General features: G+C 46.5%; 1 protein-coding gene across 3 annotated transcripts in view; it reads left to right on the plus strand.

Annotated features, from left to right (window-relative positions):
- The window catches only part of LOC140396973 (uncharacterized), a 115,086-nt gene that overhangs the window by 54,796 nt on the left and 38,560 nt on the right, over positions 1–21,730 (plus strand). Inside the window, exon 4 of one of the 3 annotated variants that reach the window (XR_011936659.1) lies at positions 13,336–14,379. The exons of the other annotated variants lie outside the window; for them this stretch is intronic. The gene's annotated coding sequence lies outside the window, so the exon portion shown is untranslated. Of the gene's footprint in view, positions 1–13,335; positions 14,380–21,730 lie in introns of those variants that run through there. 3 annotated transcript variants of the gene reach the window in all.

The raw sequence follows: 21,730 nt of genomic DNA on the forward strand, positions 1-21,730 counted from the left end.
CCGAATGGCCTCCTTCTGAACTGTAAATTCTATGATCATCCTTCAACCACTCCTTGTCCAAAAATGCCGTATACCTAAATAGCCTTACCTACACATTTTCTCTGCAAGAACATTGTCCAATTCTCTTCTGGACATTTAAAATGTTTAACAACCTTATCAAAAGATATAAAGCATGATTCTACATCTTTCTCCTCAAATTTTGAAAGAACTTGTATAAATCCGAACATCTCCCCATTAGGTTCATGTCTAGAACTATTGTCTTCCTTGTCCAGCTCTGTTATGCCTACTGCAATTCGCTGCTTTTTAATTTGATGTTCCCTCTTGTTATTCTTTTCTCTTTCTGGCATTGACGACTTCTGCATTTCCAAAGCTCTTTCTTTCTCTCTTTCTCCTCATTCCCTTTGGAAAGCTCACTCACATCTCTTTCTTCTCATTCCCTCTCTTTGTCCTGCATTTCTGATTTCTTCAATTCAATTTCTCCTTGTAAGGGGCAGCACGGTAGCATTGTGGATAGCACAATTGCTTCACAGCTCCAGGGTCCCAGGTTCGATTCCAGCTTGGGTCACTGTCTGTGCGGAGTCTGCACATCCTCCCCGTGTGTGCGTGGGTTTCCTCCGGGTGCTCCGCTTTCCTCCCACAGTCCAAAGGTGTGCAGGTTAGGTGGATTGGCCATGTTAAATTGCCCTTACTGTTCAAAATTGTCCATTGTGTTCAAAATTGCCCTTAGTGTTGGGTGGGGTTACTGGGTTATGGGGATCGGGTGGAGGTGTTGACCTTGGGTAGGGTGCTCTTTCCAAGAGCCGGTGCAGTCTCGAAGGGCCGAATAGCCTCCTTCGGCACTGTAAATTCTATGTTAATTGATTTGTTGCAAATTAAATTTCTCTACTTTTCAAAATACTTGGTCTATCAGGCAACCCTTGCAGGTTCAAATGTTTTGCTAAACTTTAAATATTCTCAGCTTTCCTTTTCCCTATAGGTAATCCTAATTATAATTCATCTGGCAATTCAAACAGTTTAGCCTTTGGTACATTTGTCAATTTTAACACGGTTATGTTATCCACTTCCAAATAAGTTTGGACGAGAGTGTGAGCCATTTCTTCTGTTGTCTTTTTCTTTGAATAACAAGTTCTCACTTGCTTTCCATGTTTCTCACACTCGTTGATTTTAAAAGTCAAATTTTATCCATCAAAAGAAATGCGCTTTTAAAAATATCGTGGTCCAAGATCTCCATATTTATGTGCTATTGTGGAAGGGAAGTTAACATAAACCAACTTAGAAGCATGCTGGGAAATGCTTTACTATAGTTCAACACTGCTTTTGGACTAAAATAAGTAGGTCAGGTAACATAAACAAAATACTGCTTAATATTCTGGTCTCAGCCTTATTGTCCTCCGAAAGATAACAAAATGTGTACTCGAGTTGTTTTAAAGCCAAGGGCAAGAACATATGTACTACGTATTTCATCTTGCGTACTTTCCAAGGTATATTTAATATAAACATGCCTGTTTACTTCAAGCTGTTATTTCAGACGATAAAGATATGCATTCTTCAATCGAATCTCAGAGTGCAGTGCACTGGCTTTTGCAGCTGGAACACTCTCCGCAAATATATTTGTGTAAAACCCCATTGATGTTATGTGCGCAAGTGTTCGAACCTGAAGCACTGATTTTGTGTGGTGATTATGCTTTTGGATATCCGTGAGGAACATTTGTGGAAACAGTGAGAGTTCAAACCTCTCTTTCATTAAACAACAATAAAAGTATTTATTAAAGTAGAAGAAAGATAATGAACACTACAAAGAACAATCTTCTACTTTGGCAAATTAACAGTAAGCACTTAGCCCCTCAAAGACTGGAAACCCAAAGGCATCTATTCCCCCGTAATCCTAAATTCTACTGAGAGCCCTCCGTTGCTCAAACAACAACCATAAATATATTGGTCAAATCTAACCAGTGAATACCACACTGTAAGGCCTAAGTGACTAGGATTTGGGAATGGTCTTCAGTTCAGTAAAGAAACCAATCTTTTGCACAAACTGGCTTTTGCCTTCCGCACTTCATCTCTAGTTAAACTGTTTCCTGAGGTCGGCTGCCCCTCTCTCCCTCTTTCTTCCTGTTGCTTCTTCAAAACCTCACATGTGACTAACTGGCTTCCTGGATCTCAGCACTCTGACTGCTAAATGTATCAATTGAAAGAACACTCACTTTCTTATTACTTCCTGTTCCTTCCTTTCTCTTAGTTGCTGCCCAGATATGGTTTACAAAATACATAGCAGTTTGATTTTACTTGTGCAAAACAATAGTCATTTTAATGCACCCTGCAATTTCGTAACAATATGCAAGTTTTCCAACTGTGGAATACTGCAAACAACTTCGCAAGCTTTGAATAAATGAACTGATGCATCTTTTGCGTTCACCAATCCCTTCTGCATGGTTGGTGCATTAATGTTTATCTCCAAATTAATCACAAGGAGAAGAAAAACTTAACACCAGCTACACCACTAGTCTCATCTACTGGTCAATTCAAAACATCCCCAACACCCACCGAACAACTATCGTTTGGTACTCAATTCTAAAACTCAAATGCTTTGCTTCATTCGCGCTTTTCCCGGGCCCCTGCGCATGCGCGCCACGACTGAGGGGACGGCGAGACCGATGACCAGACTGCGGAGGTGCGTACGTCGTTCGACTGCACTGCGCATGCGCATGCGCGATGGCGCACGGAACGCGCTGACATTGGCATCATGACGTGTCCGATTTATGGCTCCGCCCATTTAAAGCGACAATGTCCGGCAAAATCACGACGGTGTCTACAGTGTGGCAAGCTTGGCCACTAAGCAGCCCTTTGCAGATCTGCTCCACTGCCCAGCATCCAGCGATCCCAGCCACGATGCAGAAGCGTCCGTTCAATACAGCAGGCCATGCCAGACTCCGACCCCGACAGCCCAACAGATCCTGATGCTGAGTGCCTCAAATCTCCATACAGGGTGGGCCTCATTACGAAGCATGCACTGGCTTTCTCCAAGACAGTGAAGCACCTCACGATCCTCAGCGTGGATCCTGACGACGAGTGGTGTGCTGTCCTCACAGTCAACAAGGCTCACATCCGGTTCAAACTGGACACCAGCGCATCGGCGAATCTCATCTCGAAATCCGATCTCGACACCATCCGCGTCAGACCAAGCATTCTTCCACTGGCCTGCCAGCTCCTTGAAAACAATGGCAATGCCATAGCTGCCAGTGGCTCATGCCAACTCGGAGTTTCCAATAAGTCATTTAAAGCGACACTGCGATTTGAGATCGTGGGACTTGACAGAACATCCCTGCTCGGTGCTCGGGCCTGCAAACTCTTGAACCTGGTTCAGCAAGTCCACACCATGTCATCCTCACAAGTGACGGCCTCACCTTATGAGAACTTCCAGGCTGAAATTGATGACATCATCACGCAGTACCACAGCTTGTTCGACGGAATGGGCAGACTCCCATACCGATACAAAATCCTGCTCAATCCAAACGCCACCCCTGTGATCCACGCACCACGTCGGGTGCCGGCATCCCTCAAGGACCGCCTCAAGCAGCAGTTACAGGACCTCCAGAACCAGGGCATCATATCAAAGGTCACAGAACCCACGGACTGGGTCAGCTCCATGGTCTGCGTCAAGAAGCTGTCAGGGGGCCTTCGAATCTGCATCGACCCCAAGGATATAAACCGCAACATCATGAGGGAACATTACCCGATACCAAAAAGACAGTATTTTACTTGTAAAGGTTTTTGGAGTATGGGTCACACAGAGGACTGTTGCATTATTTCACCATGAATAAAATTATACGGCACAGGAGGAGGTAATTTGGCCCACGGCACCTTCGCCAGCTGTTTGAAAGAGCTATTCAATTTGTCCCTCTCCCTTCCTCTTTCCCCATAGCCCTTCAAATGTCTCTTTTTCAAATGACATCCAATTCCCTTTTAAAGTTACTTTTAAAACTGCTTCCACTACTCTTTCAGGTTTTGCATTCCAGATTTTAACAACTAGTTACCATTCCCCCACCAACCCCCACCACCCCACTCCACCTCCTCCCTCCACCCTCCCCCACTACTTAGTTCCTTTGCCAATTATTTGTCTCTGCGTACCCTGGTTATCAACTGTACTGCTCGTGGAAAGACTTTTTCCTGTAGAATGAAAGGATCACGATTGCTACCAGGCATGGGGTCATTTAGGGGCATGATGTGATGTCTGCAGTCAGAGGCAAGCTGCTCACTGAGGGAATGGAATCCCTTTTCTGTTAATCAACATGGTTGAGTTGACATGAGGGGCACGGAAGGCAATGTGCACACAGCCAACGGCATCCTGCCCCATGGGGAAACTCACAACCTGTGGAAACGCCTACTCGATGCTGGCAATCGAGAATGAGATTAATATGTTTCTCATTATAAAAGCAAGCCTCGGTGGCCTCCCTTATACAGCACACCATTGCAAACTGAAATGCTGCTTATATCTCCAACAGTAAGAGCTAGTGGCATAGCATTTCCAAGCTAAAGTCTCCTTGACAACCACAGGAAGTACTGTCCTTGCCCTGAGGCAGGCCCCATGACCCAGAGATATCTACAATGGCTTTTTAATTGGCTTTTTCTACCACCATGCGCACTGGAAATTTGGACTTAATGGTTCAAGACCTCTTTTCCACCGATCCAGTTATATCTTCTCTAGTGACTTTTAGAGATTAGAAACTGAAGTATACAACAATTTTTTTTAAATACATAATCCTTACAATCGTATTTCATTTCAAAATTTTGCAACGTTGTCTTTCTTTTATAATCGATTGAAATCTATTCAGCAATCTTGACAATGGAATTGAGAAAAATAGGGACACAGCCTTCACATTTGGGAGGCCTGCAATCACAGGCCTTACCTAGATAGTTTTATGGTCTGCGGTGATCATTAAAATGTGTAGCTAGAAGGACTATAAGACATAGGAGCAGAAGCAGGCCATTTGGTCCATTGAATCTGCTCTGCCATTCAATTAGACCATATTGGTGGTCTGATATGATAATCCTCAACTCCACTTTTGCGCCTTATTCCATAACCCTTGATTCTCTTACTGATTAAAATCTGTCTATCTCAGACTTGGACAAACTTAACGACCCAACCTCTACAGCTCTCTGCTGAAGAATTCCACAGATTCATTCCCCTCAAAGTGAAAAAAATTCCTCCTCATCTCTGTTTTAAATGGTGACCCCTTATTCTGAGATCATGGGCGAAATTCTCCGGTATCGGCGCGATGTCCGCAAACCGGTGCCAAAAATGGTGCAAATGAGTCGGGCATCGCGCTGCCCCAAAGGTGCGGAATCCTCCGCATCTTGGGGGGCCGAGCCCCAACCTTGAGGGGCTAGGCCCGCGCCGGACTAATTTCCGCCCCGCCAGCTGGCGGAAAAGGCCTTTGGTGCCCCGCCAGCTGGCACGGAAATGACATTGCTGGGCGGCACATGCGCGGGAGCGTTAGTGGCCGCTCATGGCATCCCCGCACATGCGCTGTGGAGGGAGTCTCTTCCGCCTCCGCCATGGTGGAGACCGTGGCGAAGGCGGAAGGAAAAGAGTGTCCCCACGGCACAGGCCCGCCCTCGGATCGGTGGGCACCGATCGCGGGCCAGGCCACCGTGGGGGCACCCCCCGGGGCCAGATCGCCCCTCGCCTGTCCAGGACCCCTGGCTCGCCCGCGCCGCCTTGTCCCGCCGGTAAGAGAGGTGGTTTAATCCACGCCGACGGGACAGGCATCCTAGCAGCGGGACCTCGGCCCATCCGGGCCGGAGAATCGCGGGGGGGGGGGGCCGCCAACCTGCGCGGCGCGATTCCCGCCCCCGCCGAATCTCCAGTGCCGGAGAATTCGGCAACCAGCGGGGGCGGGATTCGCCCCTTGTCTCTGTTCCTAGACTCTCCCACAAGGGGATACAACCTCTCAGAGACTACCCTGTCAAGTCCCCAGAGAATCCTATATGTCTCAATAAGGTCCCCTCTCATTCTCCTAAACTTCAATGTAAGGGGCAGTACAGTAGCACAGTGGTTAGCACAGTTGCTTAACAGCGCTCAGGTCCCAGGTTCGATTCCCGGCTTGGGTCACTGTCTGTGCGAAGTCTGCACATTCTCCTCGTGTCTGCGTGGGTTTCCTTCGGGTGCTCCGGTTTCCCCCTACAGTCCAAAGATGTGCAGGTTAGGTGGATAGGCCATGCTGAATTGCCTTTAGTGTCCAAAAAGGTGGGATGGGGTTACTGAGTTCCAGGGATCGGGTGGAGGTGTGGGCTTGGGTCGGGTGCTCTTTCCAAGAGCCGGTGCAGACTCGATGGGCCAAATGGCATCCTTCTGCACTGTAAATTCTATGATTCTATATGAGCTCAACCTCTCCTCGTAAGGACGCCTCTCAGTACCTGAGATCAACCAAATGAACCTTCTCTGGACTGCCTCCAATGCCATTATATCTTTCCTTGGATAAGGGGACCAAAATTGTTTACAGTATTCCAAGTGTGGTCTAATTAGTATATTTTATAGTTTTAGCAAGAGTTCCCTATTTTTATACTCCATTCCTTTGAAATAAAGGCCAATAAAGGATTTTAAGAGTGGTGACACTCGCTGTCTTCGGAACTGGGAACGATTTACCTTAAGTTCAGAGGACAGAATGAGGCAGTTGATAGTTCACTGGTTGGAGTTTTCTTCAACCAAGAATAAAAAATGACATTTGCATAGTACGCTTAACATCGTAAAAATTTTAGGGTGCTTCACAGGTGGGTTAGCAAACAAGATGCTATAAAATAATATTTTATTTCTTCCTTTTCCAATATAATTTTATTCCTGATTCCTGTGCAAACATCATCATACTGGCTAGATTTGGATACAATTTGCATCGCAAAAGGCCAAACCTATAGTCATAGGAGTAATAATTATGTATTATTCAGCAACAACTTGCATTTATCTGGTGCCTTTAAGAAAGTGAAATGTACAGTATTCAATCGGCAATTCTTCTTCTTTGGGATTTCTATAACCAATGTCACCTTACACCTGACATTGCAGCTATCTGTGCTCACAAGGTCGTCACTCAGTAATATTTATGTTTGTAGAAAACCAGCCTTTTGCATTTACTTCAATCATTTAAAAAACTGTGAGCGGAATTCTCGGTCAGCAGACGCTGGAATCGGGAAACACGATTGGGCGGGAAATTGCGTGTCAACTGAAAATCGAGGTTGGCGCCGGGTGCCCGATGGAATGCCATGCTCCGGTGCCTCGACAGTGGCGTGAATGCATTCTACGTCGGAAGTACTGGAAACACCATTGGCTTATCATTAACGGGCCCATGCCGGTATTCTCCAGGGCTCCCGCAAGGCTGCGCCTCCATCAGGAGGAATTACTGACAGCGAGGTTCACTTGTGGTTTTAAAAATCGGGAAACAGGCGCAGTGGTTGTCGAGAGGGCGCAGTGGTTGTCGAGAGAGCGTAGGTAGGACATGTTCCCAGAGGCACAACCATGGGCTGCCGGTTCAGCCACAGGTATGACTGGCTGGGAAGGGGGGAGGGTGTCTGCAAGGGCGGGTGGAGTCGCAGGGGTGGCCAGGAGATAGATTGTGGCATCGGGGTGACCCCAGGGATGAGGGAATCCAGGCACGGATCGCCATTGCCATGACCTGCAAAGTAGCCACCCTGCTGTGCACTCCACTGACCACTCACCTGGAACAGCAGGGGTATGGGGGAAGGACATCCACTCCCGGTGCCCATCAAGATAACGTTCAACATGAGCCTTTACACAATGGGGTCCTTCTCGGTGCCCAATGAGAACTTGTCTGGCATCTCGCAGACCTCAGTGCACAAGTGCATCCACGTCGTCACGGAGGTCCTATGTGCCCGATCAGCACAATATTTCAGCTTCAATGTGGATCAAGCCCACCAGGATACCCAGGCAGTGGTGTTCGTCGATATTGCCCCAGGTCCAGGGGTTGATCGACGGGACGATTGTCCTCCTACGAGCACTGGTGCATGAGGGGGTGACCTTCAAAAACCGAAAGGGGTACCACTCAATGAATGTATAGCTGGTGTGTGATCACAAAATGTACATCATGCACGTCTGCGCTGATACTCAGGCAGCTTGCACGATGATTTTATCCTGGTTCCTGAGCACTCAACGGTTCATGACACCTTCAAAGAACAAAGAACAAAGAAAAGTACAGCACAGGAACAGGCCCTTCGGCCCTCCAAGCCTGCGCCGACCATGCTGTCCGTCAAAACTAAAATCTTCTACACTTCCGGGGTCAGTATCCTTCTATTCCCATCCTATTCGTGTATTTGTCAAGTTGCCCCGTAAACATCACTATCGTCCCTGCTTCCACCACCTCTTCCGGCAGCGTGTTCCAGGCACCCACTACCCTCTGTGTAAAAAACTAACCTCGTACATCTCCTCTAAACCTTGTCCCTCGCACCTTAAACCTATGCCCCCTAGTAATTGACCCCTCTGCCCTGGGAAAAAGTCTCTGACTATCCACTCTGTCTATGCCCTTCATAATTTTGTAGACCTCTATCAGGTCGCCCCTCAACCTCCTTCGTTCCAGTGAGAACAAACCAAGTTTATTCAACCTCTCCTCATAGCTAATGCCCTCCATACCAGACAACATCCTGGTAAATCTCTTCTGCACCCTCTCTAAAGCCTCCACATCCTTCTGGTAGTGTGGCGACCAGAATTGAACACTATACTCCAAGTGTGGCCTAACTGAGGTTCTATACAGCTGCAACATGACTTGCCAATTTTTATACTCAATGCCCCGGCCAATGAAGGCAAGCATGCCGTGTGCCTTCTTGACTATCTTCTCCACCTCTGTTGCCCCTTTCAGTGACCTGTGGACCTGCACACCAAGATCTCTCTGACTGTCAATACTCTTGAGGGTTCTACCATTCACTGTATATTCCCGACCTGTATTAGACCTTCCAAAATGCATTACCTCACATTTGTCCAGATTAAACTCCATCTGCCAAGTCTCCAAACGATCTAAATTCTGCTGTATCCTCTGACAGTCCCCATCGCTATCCGCAATTCCACCAACCTTTGTGTCATCCACAAACTTACTAATCAGACCAACACAAAGGAGCTTCCCCGGGTGAGGGGTTGGCTTTTAGGCGACAGGAGTTATCCACTGTAGTCGTTGATGACGACGCCTATCCGGAGGCCACAGACTAATGCGGAGACCCGCTACAGCAATGCCCATGCCACGATCAGGGCCATGATCAAAGCGGGGTCCTGAAGATGCAGTTCAGGCTCCTGGAAAGGGTGGGGGGGGGGCTGGTTGGAGTGGTGTGGGGCTTGGGTCACGCGTGCCATAGAGACGCCACAACTCAGCAGAGGTTTACTTGGTTCCCCAATGCCAACCTCCACCTTGACGACTGCCCTCTCCCTGGGTTGACTGACAGATCCATTGCCCACTGCTCCACAATGGTGAAGGGCCACAGGTTCGGTGGATCCTCCAGTATTCTATCTCTCCCTGCGGTTATGCACCACCTTCTTCGGGGGTGGGGATGGGAATAAACCGAAAATGCCATGCTAGACAGCCGGACAGGGGCAGCACAGGGGTTGGGCAGCTGGCAATTTTTGTGAACAAGGCACATGGCAGGCGGTATGGGTGTTGGCATGTGGTGCAGGTGGGTTGCGAGCAGACTGCCGGCGGAGGGGGGAGGTCACTTGCTGTCCGGGTTGGGGGGGGGGGTTACAGGTGTGGGAGGGGGTTGGTGCCAGGGGCACGGTGCTGGCTACTCATCCTGTCTGCCCTGAAGAGGTTGTGCAGCGTCTTGCGACACTGCTGACCAGTCCTGTCAGTGGGGCCCATGGCGCTCATGGCCTTTGCCACCTGCATCCAGGCCCGGTGAACAGTGACAGGTGACAACCTCCTTCACACCCCGGGGAACAGGGTAGCCCGCCTCTCCTCCACTGCATCCAGCAAGGTCTCGAGCTCTGCATTTGCGAACCGCTGGCCACTCTTTGGGCTGTCATCTTGTTAGCTGGGATGAGTGTGTGGGGGGAGTGGAATGCTTATATGCTGCTGCAGCTTGTCAGCCTCTCGAGTGTCAATCCCGACCTCGGTGAATCTGACATCATTTTTCACTGGGATCGCTCTATTTCCACATAGCGCTGGTGCTAGCCCCTTAACGGATCTGGAATTTCTCGGAATTGGCGGCACTTCCATGGTTGTAGAACACCATCGATTCAGTCCTGGCGTCAGCTGAAATGGAGAATCTAGCCTTCAGCCCTCTGACTTTTGTTTTGCCACTCTATAAGATCATGGCTTTGTTGAATCCGTGATAAGTAGAACAAACAGGCGATAGTAGAAATTATGGACAATGTTTATTTCAATACAATTCTAATCGTCCTCCACTCCCCTAAGGTTCTCCTTCCCCGACCTGCACCTAGGCCGGGGTTTTTCTAAAGCTGGGGCTCTCCTTGTAGAGGGGCAGCCCCGCCCCCTTAAAGGGGAAGTTCATATTCCGGGGAGGTCATGGGAAATCGTATTGTCCTGATCGTAGGACCTGCATTGGGGTTACAACAACTGACCATCTGCCTCAAATCCATTTTATCATCTGCTTCCCACGACCCTTGATTCTCCAAAAGACCAGAAATCTAGATCAACCTTAAAAGCGCTCAATGATGGAGCAATCACAACCCTTTGGGATAATTCCAGTCATTCACAACCATCAGAGTAAAGAAAATTCTCCTCACTTGAGTCCAAATTGATTGATCCCTTATCCTGAGACTGTGCCCCCTTGTTATATAATCCCAGCTAGGGGAAACCTCCTCTTAGCTTACCCTGTCAAGCCCCTTCAGTATCTTGTACATTTTAATTCCCCTAAACTCCAGGACCCATAAATCCAATTTGCTCAACTTCTCATCAGAGGACAATGCTCTCTCCCCGGCATCCATCTATTGGACCTTCACTGAACCAGCTCCAAGGTAAATAAATCCTTCCTCGACACAGAGACCAAAACTGTGCACAGTATGACAGGTGTGGTTTCACCAAAGGCCAATGCTATTGCAACAAGACTTCCTTACACCTATATTACAAACCTCTTGCAATAAAGGCCAGAATAGCATTTGTCTTGCTAATTTCTTGATGTACCGGCATGCTAAGTTTCTGTGTTCCTTGTATGAGTACAGTCAAATCTCTGAACATCAACATTTAAAGGTTTCAGGGCTTTTAAAAATATTCTGCATTTCTAATCCTACCACTTAAGTGAATAACCTCACACTTTCTAACTTGTGAACCATGCCCACTCACTTAACCTATCCATATCCCTTTTTAAACTCATATTGTCTACCTACAGTCCCTTCTCACCTAGCTTTATTTATCAGCAAATTTAGATGCATCACCCTCAGTCAATTTGTCTGTCATTAATATAGATTGTGAATAGCTGAGGTCCCAGCAATGATCCTTACAGCACACCCTAGTTAAAGCCTTGCAACTTAAAAATGGTCTGTTTATCCCAACTTTCTGCTTCCTGCTAGTTAACAAATCCTCCATCCATGCTAATATATTACCCCCAACTCCATGAGCCATAATCTTACATATTCCACTCTTGCGAATCCAAATATATTAAATCTATGTAAATGTATATAGATTTTTGTTGAACAAAAATATTAAGGGATATGGACCAAAGGCAGGTATATGGAGTTAGGTCACAGATTAGCCAAGATCTGATTGAATTTTGGGTGGGACAGGCTCGAGGGGCTGAATGGCCTACTCTGTTCCTATATATTGGTTCCCCTTTATTTACCCAATACATATATCCTCAGATTTGTAATAAATTTGTCAAATATGATTTTTCTTTCACAAAACCATGTTGTTTCTGTCTGACTGCAGAATGATTTTCCAAGAGCATTGCTAATACTTCCTTCATAATAGATTTAAGCATCTTGCTGATGACTGACGTCAGGCTAACTGACTTGCAGTTCCCTGTTTTCTTTCTCACCACCTTTCTTGAATGATTGTGTTAAATTTGCTAAATTCGAATCCACTGTGGCCAATCTAAAAGAGAGGTAAATTTAGAAAATCATAATCAATGCGTGCGTTATCGCTGCAGCGTTTTCTTTTAGAACCAGAGGGTGGAGGCCATTAGGTCCAAGGGATTTGTCAGTGTTTAGTCCCTTACTATTCTTTAATACCTTTCTCTGTCAATAGAAATTGCTTTAAGTTCCTCACCCTGATTAGTCCATTGATTACCCACAGTTTCTGGCCTATATATCTATATTACTGTAAAAACGGACATAAATTATTTCCTCAATATCGCTGCATTTCCTCATCAGCATATCATGGTGCAATCACACACACACACTGATGGACAGGTAGTTGGACCAACCAGCACACACATAACATCGCAGCCAATCGCCAGTGAGAGCACACGCACTATAAAACAGGGAACACCACAGTTCCCGCTCATTCTACCAGGAGATAGCTCAAATCACAGAGCTCACAGCGCGCCACTCAGATATAGACCATGTGCTGAGTGCCTCACTAAGATAGTGATCGGGCTGGGTCCACAGGTTAGCTGGTGAAGCACGTTCCCAAGCCAGCAGTTAGTTGTTACCGTTGTTTAGACAATAAAACAGAGTTGTACCATCTACAGCCGTGTTGGATCATTTGTGTATCAGAACACCCAACACGACAAAGGTGTCAACTTTTCTTTAGCTCGGTGATGAGCAACCTGTGGCCACGTACTGCTCATCTGGGTTCTGAGTGCAACCCACGAGACTTTTTTTGACCATTGCCCACGCGCAGGGGGCAACATTTTAAATGATTTCCGTCCGCGTAGTTTTTTTCTTACCGGTATGACTGAAGTGATTCACACGTAAAGCAAGGGCAAGTGAAGTGAGGTGCTTGCTGATTGCTCACAACATTGACCATGAGAACCGTGCGCTCCCTCTATACCAACAATGTAAATATTTATTTTGTTTTACAATTTGAAGTTGATGGCAGTTCTATTAATATATAAATGATTGAGCATTTTCAACAACTCTTATTCATGGGGTCATGGTTAGTGTAAGCGCCCAATTTCAATCTTGCGGCCCACTGAGATAAAGGCGGGTCACTCATGCAGCCCACTCACTCGGCTAACTTGCCCATCACTGCTTTATCTACTCTCTTACCCATTGTCATTAATGCAACATGGATTGTATCCATCTTTGGTAAGGAACAATAATAATTATTGCACCAATAAAGATGCAAAAAATTAATTTGGCGACTGCATTTTCTAACTTCCTCTGGGAGTACACTGAGTACTGCGTAATTGGAGTTTAAATATTGCAATGCTAATTTTTTTTTCCAGATCTTTCCTCGGCTGTCATTTTGCACACACCAAAGAGCTGTCATGTACCCGTCATCGCAGTTTGCCAAGATCCAGCTGCTTCTTTTAATGTTTCACACAATTGAGTACATTCCATATCAGCTGTGCAAGGTGTCACAGCTTCCAATTATTGCACATCACTAGCCACTCTGAACATCACAAAGAACAAGTCCTCAATACTGACTGGTCTAATGGTTGAAATTCAAAGATCTCCCAGCTCCATATTGAAACATAGTGCTATGACAACATTGTTTTTAAACATTTTTCCCATTAAGGGGCAATTTAGTGTGGCCAATCCACCTATCAAGCACAACTTTGGATTGTGGGGGTGAGACCTGTAGCCAGTTAAAATGGCTAACTCCCGATTTAGAATGGCCAACCCCGATTTAAAATGGCGAACGGAAAAGGCTGATGGGAAAATCAGCCAACAGGACTAAAACAAGCAGCTGCAGGTAAAACTGTGTATTCGCCTCTAGGAAGGCCAGACAAGATCAATACCTGCAGCCACCAGCACAACAAAACACCAGCCATCTGAATACTAATGAGCAATCCCCGGGAACAATGTGCAACAAATTAGACACACAAAGCCAACCCAGACATTTCGGCGCCAACAGGAGCCTACACAAAGGGAGGTGAACGATCACCCCAAGACCGCCCATCGATCAAGGAATCGCTCCAGCATTGGAGAATATCGAACCAAGTGATTGGGGGAACCAGGTACAGGGTCCCCCCCCCGTAAGGCAGGAAGTCCCTGGGGACTATAAGAATAGTGTCTAAGTTCAAATCGACCCTTCTGCTACCCCTTCTGCACCCTCCTGCGACCCTTCTGCTAGCCTTCTGCAACAGCTGCTCAAATCGTAAATCTTACTTCAACGCTCGCTACGAGATAGGCGCTCCTAGCTATCAATCTGTACCAGCTTTGAATCCCGCAGGCTCAGAACCCAAATGAAAGGCCATTAGTTTCCCTGACCTGGTGGGCCATTTCCAAGTTAAGTATTGGCCTGTTAGTTGTAGGAAGTAGCTTAAACGTAGAATTTATGCATGAGTATTGATTACTGTATATAATAAATGTGCGTTGATTTAACTCTTACTAAGCGGTGTGTTGGATTATTGATCATTACTCGGACTTGAACCACGTGGCGGTATCAGGAAGATACCTGGCGACTCAAGAGCAAAGGTGATAGAACAGAGCAATTAAACTAAGGCTAAAGTTAGCAGCAACAGACCCACGCAGACATGAGGAGAAAGTGCAAACTCCTCACGGACAGTGAACCAGGGCCAGGATTGAACCCGGCTCCTCGGTGCTGTGAGGCAGCAGTGCTAACCATTGCACCACCGTGCCGTCCACTGTGACAGTTTTGTGTCCTGCTTGTCAGATCGGGTGGAAGGGTTTCCACTTAAAATAACTTGGCAATTTGATCCCGTGTTTGGATACTTGGAGCCAAGGAATCATGGGGAGCTCCTAGGAAAAGAGAACCAAAGAAAATGTTTTTTTTCACTTTTCAAACAAACTTTGTGCAATAGTGTGAAATTGCCTCTTACCTAAACTCTGGTAGAATTACACGGACCTTATCTGAAGATTGTTGCAGTGTACTGGATAGAGAAAACACTGACATGGTTCTGCTGTGAGCAGTTATGTTGAACACCCCTTTTAAACATACTTCCCAACTGTACGTGACACTGTTTTTGTACATAGTCTAAATCAAACTACATTATCCCCTTTTTAAATTTAAGTTGTAAAAAAAGATTTTTTTTCCCCCAAGGAGAATCACATGTATATTGACATGAATGTTTTACTTTACAAGACCATGATATTGTGAAATGTCTGAAGGTGAAACAGAATGTTCCAAAAAGGGGAATGGTGAAGTCATGATAAACACCTCAGCTGGGAAACATGTCCATGTGATCTGGTTGCTATGGGGGAGAAACTCAAATGTGAACTCATTGAAATGTTAAGTGACAGGCTGGGATTTTTCTTCCCACCTCGCGGCAGGTTTACCAACCGAGGGGGCGGCCCTTACCATTGGACGCTGGCAGGATCTTCCAGTCCCACCGACATCAATGGCCATTTGCATTGCTCGCCTGATGTGCAGCCGAAGAACCTGCCGAGAGGAATTGCTTTCGGTGGGACCAGAAGATCCCGCCATTGGGAAGGGACAGAAAAACCCAACCACAGATTTGACACATTTTCACAGTACAAAAAAAGGACAGCTTCTTTTTAGAGGCCGATAGACTTCTGTAGAGAAGCAGAGGAATCTGTTTTCATGCTAACAACCAAGCAGGATGCTTTTGAAAGTTTGTTTTCTGTTAAGAACAAAGGGATTGATGAGTTAAGGAATTGAGAATTGCCAAGTTGTGCGTTGCTGGTGGTAATCAGACCAGAAAACTCAGGCTGAGTGGTTGCTTGTCAAAAGACACTGGATGTTTTTATTTGGCATTGCGGAGAAAAGTGAAGCTGGAGGCAACTTTGGGGCCATTTCTTTAATGATACATACCTGCCAGAAGCATGGCACCCAGCGAAAGGATTTGTAAGACATATCTCAGTTCTGTTACTTTTGTTAGTTGCCTATTAATGTTTTATCTACTTCGATTTTAGTTTGTTTCTTACAGTAAAAGTCTTAGAACTTGAAAACTTATCCTTCTGTTCTTTCCATTGGTTGCTGTCAAAATTCATCACTCCTTATAAAGCTATTGGTTGGCTACGTTAGGAGTTTTCTATAGGCCCCCCAATAGTAGCAGAGATGTGGAGGAACAGATTGGGAAACAGATTTTGGAAAGGTGCAGAAGTCACAGGGTAGTAGTCATGGGTGACTTCAACTTCTCAAATATTGAGTGGAAACTCTTTAGATCAAATAGTTTGGATGGGGTGGTGTTTGTGCAGTGTGTCCAGGAAGCTTTTCTAACACAGTATGTACATTGTCTGACCAGAGGAGGGGCAATATTGGATTTAGTACTTGGTAATGAACCAGGGCAAGTGATAGATTTGTTAGTGGGGGAGCATTTTGGAGATAGTGACCACAATTCTGTGACTTTCACTTTAGTAATGGAGAGGGATAGGTGCGTGCAACAGAGCAAGGTTTACAATTGGGGGAAGGGTAAATACGATGTTGTCAGACAAGAATTGAAGTGCATAAGTTGGGAACATAGGCTGTCAGGGAAGGACACAAGTGAAATGTGGAACTTGTTCAAGGAACAGGTACTACGTGTCCTTGATATGTATGTCCCTGTCAGGCAGGGAAGAGATGGTTGAGTGAGGGAACCATGGTTGACAAGAGAGGTTGAATGTCTTGTTAAGACGAAAAAGGAGACTTATGTAAGGCTGAGGAAACAAGGTTCAGACAGGGCGTTGGAGAGATACAAGATTGCCAGGAGGGAACTGAAGAAAGGGATTAGGAGAGCTAAGAGAGGGCATGAACAATCTTTGGCGGGTAGGATCAAGGAAAACCCCAAGGCCTTTTACGCATATGTGAGAAATATGAGAATGACTAGAGTGAGGGTAGGTTCCAATCAAGGACAGTAGCAGGAGTTTGTGTATTGAGTCTGAAGAGATAGGAGAGGTCTTGAACGAGTACTTTTCTTCTGTATTTACAAATGAGAGGGGCCATATTGTTGGAGAGGACAGTGTGAAACAGACTGGTAAGCTCGAGGAAATACTTGTTAAGAAGGAAGATGTGTTGGGCATTTTGAAAAACTTGAGGATAGACAAGTCTCCTGGGCCTGACGGGATATATCCAAGAATTCTATGGGAAGCAACAGATGAAATAGCAGAGCCGTTGGCAATGATCTTTTCGTCCTCACTGTTAACAGGGGTGGTACCAGGGGATTGGAGAGTGGCGAATGTCGTGCTCCTGTTCAAAAAAGGGACTAGGGATAACCCTGGGAATTACAGGCCAGTTAGTCTTACTTCGGTGGTAGGCAAAGTAATGGAAAGGGTACTGAAGGATAGGATTTCTGAGCATCTGGAAAGACACTGCTTGATTAGGGATAGTCAGCAAGGATTTGTGAGGGGTAGGTCTTGCCTTACAAGTCTTATTGAATTCTTTGAGGAGGTGACCAAGCATGTGGATGAAGGTAAAGCAGTGGATGTAGTGTACATGGATTTTAGTAAGGCATTTGATAAGGTTCCCCATGGTAGGCTTCTGCAGAAAGTAAGGAGGCATGGGATAGTGGGAAATTTGGCCAGTTGGATAACGAACTGGCTAACCGATAGAAGTCAGAGAGTGATGGTGGATGGCAAATATTCAGCCTGGATCCCAGTTACCAGTGGCATACCGCAGGGATCAGTTCTGGGTCCTCTGCTGTTTCTGGTTTTCATTAATGACTTGGATGAGGGAGTTGAAGGGTGTGTCAGTAGATTTGCAGACGATACGAAGATTGCTGGAGTTGTGGATAGTGAGGAGGGCTGTTGTCGGCTGCAAAGAGACATAGATAGGATGCAGAGCTGGGCTGAGAAGTGGCAGATGGAGTTTAGCCCAGAAAAGTGTGAGGTTGTCCATTTTGGAAGGACAAATATGAATGCGGAATACAGGGTTAACGGTAGAGTTCTTGGCAATGTGGAGGAGCAGAGAGATCTTGGGGTCTATGTTCATACATCTTTGAAAGTTGCCACTCAAGTGGATAGAGCTGTGAAGAAGGCCTATGGTGTGCTCGCGTTCATTAACAGAGGGATTGAATTTAAGAGCCGTGAGGTGATGATGCAGCTGTACAAAACTTTGGTAAGGCCACATTTGGAGTAGTGTGCGCAGTTCTGGTCGCCTCATTTTAGAAAGGATGTGGAAGCTTTGCAAAAGGTGCAAAGGAGATTTACCAGGATGTTGCCTGGAATTGAGAGTAGGTCTTACGAGGAAAGGTTGAGGGTGCTAGGCCTTTTCTCATTAGAACAGAGAAGGATGAGGGGCGACTTGATAGAGGTTTATAAGATGATCAGGGGAATAGATAGAGTAGACAGTCAGAGACTTTTTCCCCGGGTGGAACAAACCATTACAAGGGGACATAAATTTAAGGTGAATGGTGGAAGATATAGGGGGGATGTCAGAGGTAGGTTCTTTACCCAGAGAGTAGTGGGGGCATGGAATGCACTCCCTGTGGAAGTAGTTGAGTTGGAAACATTAGGGACCTTCAAGCAGCTATTGGATAGGTACATGGATTTCGATAAAATTATATAGTGTAGATTTATTTGTTCTTAAGGGCAGCACGGTAGCATTGTGGATAGCACAATTGCTTCACAGCTCCGGGGTCCCAGGAATGATTCAGGCTTGGGTCACTGTCTGTGCGGAGTCTGCACATCCTCCCCGTGTCTGCGTAGGTTTCCTCCGGGTGCTCTGGTTTCCTCCCACAGTCCAAAGATGTGCAGGTTAGGTGGATTGGCCATGATAAATTGCCCTTAGTGTCCAAAATTGCCCTTAGTGTTGGGTGGAGGTGTTGACTTTGGGGAGGGTGCTCTTTCCAAGAGCCGGTGCAGACTCAATGGGCCGAATGGCCTTCTGTACTGTAAATTCAATGATAATCTATGATTAATCTAGGACAAAGGTTCGGCACAACATCGTGGGCCGAAGGGCCTGTTCTGTGCTGTATTTTTCTATGTTCTATGTACAGGGATCATAACAATAGGAACACATGAAATTAGATCAGGGGCCCTCAAACTGGAGTCCACGGAACCCCGGTGTTCTGTAAGATTCCACCAGAGACTCTGCAGAAGTTCTGGAAGCCACGTGACAAAAAGGCAGTATTATTTTAAACCTGACAAAATAGAACGCAAACTAAAATGCGCCCATAAGTCAACTGAAGAAGCAAAGATTCAAGAAAGACCATGGCCACAAATTAAAGAAGAATAAAAAATTCAATTGACTAGTCAGAGCCCACCCTTTGACTAGTGAGCCTATCAGTAGTCAATCGTCCGACAGGCAAAGCTCTGATTGGCCAACTTGATTTCTTGTTTTTTTCCCCTGTTACTGGGCAGCTATGCTGGCACGCTAGCATAGTGGTTAGCACTGTTGCTTCACAGTGCCAGGGTCACAGGTTCGATTCCCGGCATGGGTCACTGTCAGTGCGGAGTCTGCACGTTCTCCCCGTGTCTGCGTGGGTTTCCTCCGGGTGCTCCGGTTTCCTCCCGCAAGTCCCGAAAGACGTGCTGTTAGGTGAATTGGACATTCTGAATTCTCCCTCCATATACCCGAACAGGCGCCGGAATGTGGGGACTAGGGGCTTTTCACAGTAACTTCATTGCAGTGTTAATGTAAGCCTACTTGTGACAATAATAAAGATAATAGATTATAAAACAGCTGAGCAAGCGGAGCAGCTGCCTATGTGCCGTATGGCAACAGCTGCGGTGCTGGTAACTACATTTCTTCAGTGAGAGAAGTTATTACCTTGGCAGTGTCAACTACATCTGAGAATGCATTTTGAAAAAATGTAACTCTTGGCAAATAAAGAAAATGCCATATGAGGGGGTTTTGTCCCACTGGGTGACTTGTGAGGCTGCTTCTGGGGAAGTTAAAAGTTGACCACTTTGGTGTGGGACTGGAGTCACTGGCAAATCAGGCCACAATACATTTCTCTCACTCAAGGGCAAAAGTGAACTAGTCAGTTTTCCACCCAACTACTGTATTGTCACTTTAAAGCTTTAAGTTCCAGATGCTTTAAAAACGAGAAATCAAGTTTGTAAACTGCAATGGCCTGTAATTTAAACGTTCATCCTCAGAATTAGCAAAATAGCCACAACATCCCCATGCTCAATGCCATCATTTGATGCACCGAATGGTTTGAAATACAACACAGGGGTCTCTGAAAGGTCATAGAATCCCTACCTATAATCCCTACAGTGCAGAAGGAGGCCATTCAGCCCATTAAGTCACACAAACCCTCCAAAGGAGCATCATACCTAGGCCCACACCTCACCCTATCCCCATAACCCCAACTCACCTTTTTGGACACGAAGAAGCAATTTAACATGGCTAATCCTCCTAACCTGCACATCTCTAGACACTAAAGGGCAATTTTGCATGGCCAATCCACCTAACCTCCCCATCTTTGGACCCTGAGAAGAAACCGGAGCATCCAGAGGAAACCCACACGGACACGGTGAGAATGTGCAAACTCCACACAGACAGTCACCCAAGGTCGGAATTGAACCCGAGTCCCTGGTACTGTGATGCAGCAGTGCTAACCACTGTGCCATCGTGCCATCGGGCCACCTGGGAATACACTGAATCCTTTGCTGTATTGGCGTCTTCCTGCCCACCCCAGTCATATGAATGGACAGGCCCCATGCCTCTACCTTGCTAATTGGCCCTCCTTCATGTGATTGCATTTGTCTAGTCGCTTCACTTCCGCTCAGCAACCTCTGGATTTGTCACCGAGACCCTAGCTATCGCAATTAAATTCCACCAACCCTCAAAGTGCATTGTTGACACTTATTAAAGGGACCTTTCCTTGCCTTTGAATCCATGTTACCTGACCTAGAAGAGCTCAATGCCAGCAGAACAACCTGGCATTCATACAAGATTACATCATCACCCGCTTCTCAAGAAATGGGTAGGAGAAATTCTATGCAAGTTTATCTCCATGACTTGGGATTCAACTTACTGTAAGACAATGCATTACTTATTTATTTTTCTTTGATGTTTAAGAACAAGATTATCTCATCCCGTCAGACAACACTTTCCTAATCTTTCTTCCTCGGTTTGTGGCTCCATTCCAGTTCTGTGGCGCACAAAGACTCCGTGAGACGAATAGAGTGAAGTCGATGAGGCTTTATTAAGCGTGTCTGTTCCCCAGCAGCCCGATAGTAAACTGGCCTGCGGGGGAAGGCACCGGCTTCTTATACTTCGCCTTCAGGGCGGAGTATGAGGTCAACGGCCAACCAGGACCCGGGATCTGTCAGCCAATGACATTAGGGCTTCCAGTCCCACATGACCCCCAATACATACTACCACATTCACCCCTTGTCAAAAATGAACCCGGCGGGGTGATGCTTCGTATGGTGGTAAGGGTTTACAGGGCTGGTCCTGGGAGGATAGAACAGTTACATGGTAGTACAGTATTGGACAGTATCGTCCTGTTACAACTATTTACAGAGGAAAAACAAAATGTTCATTGGACAGTCCATCTTTGTTTTACATCGACGCCACGAGTCGGTCGGGCGGTCTGGTCGTCCGTGTCGATCGCCTCGGCCCCGGCGGTGGTGGTGGTGCTTGTACCAGCGTTGTCGCCTCCGGGAGCCGCACGGTTTCAGCTGTCGGTGCAAAGGGGAGGGGGACTGATCCTCCTGGGAAGGGGGCGGTCGCGGGGTGCGGCGGTGGCAGGAAGGGGGCGGTTGGGTTGATGGTGTCGGGGGGGTGTGCGTGGTGCCGGCGGGCGCCAGATCCCGCAGGGAGAC

Source organism: Scyliorhinus torazame, chromosome 2 (genome assembly GCF_047496885.1).
Source record: "Scyliorhinus torazame isolate Kashiwa2021f chromosome 2, sScyTor2.1, whole genome shotgun sequence".
In the NCBI taxonomy this organism is placed as follows: domain Eukaryota; kingdom Metazoa; phylum Chordata; class Chondrichthyes; order Carcharhiniformes; family Scyliorhinidae; genus Scyliorhinus; species Scyliorhinus torazame.